General features: G+C 39.4%; 1 pseudogene; it reads right to left on the reverse strand.

The window, feature by feature from the left end:
- Window positions 1–1,526, reverse strand: part of LOC107555793 (uncharacterized) — a 32,293-nt pseudogene extending 30,767 nt beyond the window's left edge.
- Between the last annotated feature and the right edge of the window lie 3,483 nt (window positions 1,527–5,009).

Genomic DNA, 5,009 nt, shown 5'->3' on the forward strand with positions numbered 1-5,009 from the left:
TCTCGAACGTGTCCTCACCTGCACTCAAAGGTAGACACACATCCGCCATTAAAGCAAGTAACAGTGAGTAAAACAATGGAAATGTGTGTGAATAGAGTATTAGTGTAAGCGAGATTAGCGGCAACCACGCTGGCGATGCTAGCGGGCTATATGCTAATAGCGGACTCGGAAGTCAAAAATAGAACTAGTGCTAACAAAGCGCTCTGATTGTTTTTGTTGTAGAATACGATAGGGGATATATTCACACGTTATAAAACTGAAAAAGGATGGTGTATAAAATTGATTTTAAGATAAAAATTAGACGACAAAGAATTAACTTGACGGAGCTCAAACTCAAACCACACGGCAGCAACAAACAGTTGTTTTGTAAATTATAATTTGAAAAAGATGTTGACTTAGTGCATACTGCACTGTATTTTTTAGCCATACCAGTAGATGACAAAGAAATGGATTTTAGCTAGTCAACTTTGCTGAGTTTACCTTACCTGTGATGGTTCAAAGAGGGCAGGCCATCTCTCTAGAAGATCTGCAACACTTGGGGCTTGACCTACAATATCCTGTCTTCTCAAACTGAAGGTTCATCTAATTTATAACTCTGCCGTTATTCTTTTTCTTTGTCTCAGAAATCAACTCCAGCCTGTTACTCTCAAGGGAATCTTCTGTTTCCCCGGCTGGATGAGGGGGCAGGTAGTTAACCTCAGCTTTCCGTGGTTTTTTAATATTCTTTGCTGGTTGCTTGTCTTCAGAAGATTTGCGCTTTAGAGATTTCACCAAGACTTCTGGAATCCCATGCATCCGAAGTTTGCTTCGGTAGTTTCCTACTTTATATTTCAGGCTCTGCTGCCATCCATAGAGACCATTGAAGGAGCCTGGTTTCTTCAAACATGGGTTCTTTTTTATGAGAACCTCTGCGACTGCACATCGTTGTGCATCACTTGGGTAGGGAGTGTAAGAAAAGATGAGCTCAGCTAACACTCCAGAATGTTGGACTTAACACCAGGGTAAGACTTCTCTTTGCACAAAAGGGAACCATCTGTGAGGTAGTTTTCATTGCCTTTTTGAAGCAATAGTTAATTGTTATATGAAAACTTTGGAATAGAAAACTCAGTTGGCCATGGCTTGTGCATTCCAGGGCTACGGGGACTGAGTATTATAGTGTCATCAGATTCCGCAGAGATGGAGCCACTTGATGTTGATGGTTGAGACATAGAGTAATTTTCTGACACTGATCTGGAGACAGAGCAATCTTCTGTTGGGGGCTCAGGAATGTCAACATTTGTAAACAAAATGACAGGTGGAACATACACTACCTTCAGTGTGTCCCTATCCTTCAGGTCATCAATTGAACTTAAAGTAGCAAAGTCATCAAAATCCTGGTCTTTGTGCTGAAGGCTTTTGTCCATTGAGATCCCAAATGTTTGTTTTATTGTTGCTTCCAACTCTTTAACTGTATGTGGCATTCCAGGAAGACAAAGTTTCTTTATGTCATGGTCCAAGATGACTCGAAATTTTATAGCTGCCTCCATTTTGATGATGTGGCCTTAAAAAGATGACAAAATAACATATTATTTTTGCATTCAGTCTGGCATTGTTTAGCAAGCATGCTTTGTTGTATGTGCGTGGTATATCAAAGAAACTTGAAGAGAACTGTGAAAAATGCAAACATCAGTACCACTTGAATTATACCAAACGGTATATGAAACATGTATCTATTCCAGACAAAAATCCTGCAACCTTGTAGTCTGAAAGCGGACATACATCAGTGAGATCCTTCTGTTCCACAAAAACTACAAGCTCTGTGCTCTCCAACTCAAACGCTCGAAAGTGCTCATCATACCAGGAAACGAATACTTTAGCAATGAAATGGACCTTGTCTCTCAGAATTACTGTCTGAAGAACTTCAATAAAGTCTGGGAGTCCTGCAGTAGACCCATAGGCTAAAATCATGCCTTTAGAGTATGTAGTTCCATAAACTGACACAGTGTTGGAAAGATGTACAGTAGTCTGACCTGGAGACACTCTTCTTATTGCATTATGTACATTTGTATGCAAAACAGCTATGGGTACTTGGGATACTCTGGCAGTACTGAATGTGGGAACTGTTGTAGTTGCATGCAGATGGTGTGCAATCATCAACTGATGCTTGGTTGCAAGGGAAAATAGTACATTTTTAACATTCCCTGTATGTCTTACAATTTGTTTGAAATAACTATGTTTTCCCTCGAATCGCATCGTCAAAAATGCAATGACAGGTCCAAACACTTTAATGAGCATTGGCTAGTGCTCCAGGAAGTGGTGTTTGGGGATCAACATAACCTGAGGAAATGCAGCAAGTAATCCAAGTCGATGCTCAGAAATCTTTGCGTCAAGATGTGACAAACTTGCTTCAGTTTGGGTTGGTGCTACCACAAGTTCAACTATGTCTTTAAGACACATGATTACATTCCATGCAGGAATGTATGGAATGTATTACATTCCACCTGATCTCACTTCCTTTTCTTGAAAGTCAACGTGCTCTCCTAGACAGAACCTGCAAATGTATGGTCCTGAGAAACTTTCAACAAGGCCAGCAACTGAATGTGTGCAAGATTGTCAGCAACTACACAGTAAACAGTCCCTTTGACAGTTTTCCCAAGGACAGGAACCAAAATACCATCTTGTTCCAGTATAGCTATGTCATCCAAGAGTTTGAGAAGGCTTGAGAACCTCTGTATAGCCAAATCTTTTAATATCACTAGCTTTGCACAAAAGTGCAAGATGCACTGAAGTTAGTGTGGACCGAAAACAGGATTGAATATTTCCCAATATCCAGTACACGGCTGTTATCTTATTTATTATTTATTATCTTATTGTTTCCTTCAAGATGTTCCTAAGGGATTACATACCTCAAAATCATCTACATAAAGGAATATACAGATTCTCTGCTCTTCAGAAAAATCACTCTCTCTATTAATGGCACCATCACGGAATTATCTGTACTGTGCAGGAATACTTGTGTGTCCATCATCTGTGAGGAACTTCTCTCTGATATCTTCATTGTTTAACATTTGTTTCAATGATTCAAGGATCGGAACATACTGAAAACTCTTATTTTCATTCGGATCAAGAATATATTCAACTGGCTCTACGACGTTAAACCTTTGTAGAAAGTACCGTCTCCTTTTGAAAGCTGACGACAGCGGGCCAGCCTTATCAAAAACCATGCTTATGGGGCTGGATTCATTTAACTCCTCAAATAAAGATGTGACAACTGTGAACTATCAATCACACAATTATTCTTCTTCAAGTGTGATTCAACAAAGTCTCTGATAATTGGTATGGATGCTGATGACACAAACTCTATTTCATCTATTAATTCATTAATACACCTGTTTGAGACATTATGCACACTTTCCAGTTTGAGCAGGAAAGAAGCTACAATGGTGTGAAAAAGTGTTTGCCCCTTTCTGATTTCTTATTTTTTTGCATGTTTGTCACACTTTAATGTTTCAGATCATCAAACAAATTTAAATATTACACAAAGATAATGCAAGTAAATACAAAATGCAGTTTTTAAATGATGATTTCATTTATTAATGGAAAAAAGCTGTCCAAACCTACGTGGCCCTTTATGTAAAATCAATTGCCCCTCCTGTTAAATCATGAAAGAACTGTGATTAACCACATTATTTTAGAAAGCTGAGTTAAATTTCACTAGCCACACCCAGGCCTGATTACTGCCAGACCTGTTGAATCAAGAAATCACTTAAATAGCATGCTTAAAGAGTAACACTTCATGCCGCGATCTAAAGAAATTCAAGAACAGATGAGAATCAAAACAGTTGACATGTATCAGTCTGGAAAGGATTATAAAGCCCTTTCTAAGGCTTTGGGACTCCAGCGAACCACGGTCACAGCCATTATCCACAAATTGAGAAAAATTGGAACAATGGTGAACCTTCCCAGGAGTTGCCGGCCAACCAAAATTACTCCAAGAGCACAACGACGACTCATCCAAGAGGTCATAAAAGAACCCAGAACAACATCTAAAGAACTGCAGGCCTCACTTTCCTCAATTAAGGTCAGTGTTCATGATTCAACAATAAGAAAGAGACTGGGCAAAAACAGCATCCATGGGAGAGTTCCAAGGCAAAAGCCACTGCTGACCAAATGATTATCCCCAAGACTTTTGGGCAAATATTCTGTGGACTGATGAGACAAAAGCTGAAGTTTTTGGAAGGTGTGTGTCCCGTTACAGCTGGCATAAAACCAACACAGCATTTCATAAAAAGAACATCATAGCAACAGTCAAACATGGTGGTGGTAGTGTGATGGTCTGAGGCTGCTTTGCAGCTTCAGGACCTGGACAACTTGCAATAATTGATGAAACCATGAATTCTGCACTCTATAAGAAAATCCTGAAGGAGAATGTCCGGCCATCAGTTTGTGACCTCAAGCTCAAGCGCGCTTGGGTTATGCAGCAGGACAATGATCCCAAACACACCAGCAAGTCCACCTCTGAATGGCTCAAGAAAAACTAAATTGGAGTGGCCAAATCAAAGTCCGGACTTAAATCCGATTGAGATGCTTAAACAGTCAATTCATGCTCGAAAACCCTCCAATGTGGCTGAATTAAAACAATTCTGCAAAGAATAGTGGGCCAAAATTCCTCCACAGCGATGTGAAAGACTCATTGCCAGTTATCGCAAACACTTGATTGCAGTTGTTGCTGAAAAGCATGGCACAACCAGTTATTAGATTTAGGGGGCAATTACTTTTTCACGTAGGGCCAGAAAGCTTTTTTCCCTTAATAAAATAAATAATCATTTAAAAACTGCATTTTGTATTTACTTGCATTATCTTTGTGTAATATTAAAGTTTGTTTTATGATCTGAATATTTTAAGTGTGACAAATATGCAAACAATTTTAAAAAACAGGAAGGGGGCCAACACTCTTTCACACCACTGGCTATATGGTCCACAATTAAGTGCCTGTCATCCTTTTCCACAGAATGTGCACCTGAGCTGGT

This window comes from Sinocyclocheilus grahami, unplaced genomic scaffold (genome assembly GCF_001515645.1).
Source record: "Sinocyclocheilus grahami isolate Dianchi unplaced genomic scaffold, SAMN03320097.WGS_v1.1 scaffold545.1, whole genome shotgun sequence".
Classification (NCBI taxonomy): domain Eukaryota; kingdom Metazoa; phylum Chordata; class Actinopteri; order Cypriniformes; family Cyprinidae; genus Sinocyclocheilus; species Sinocyclocheilus grahami.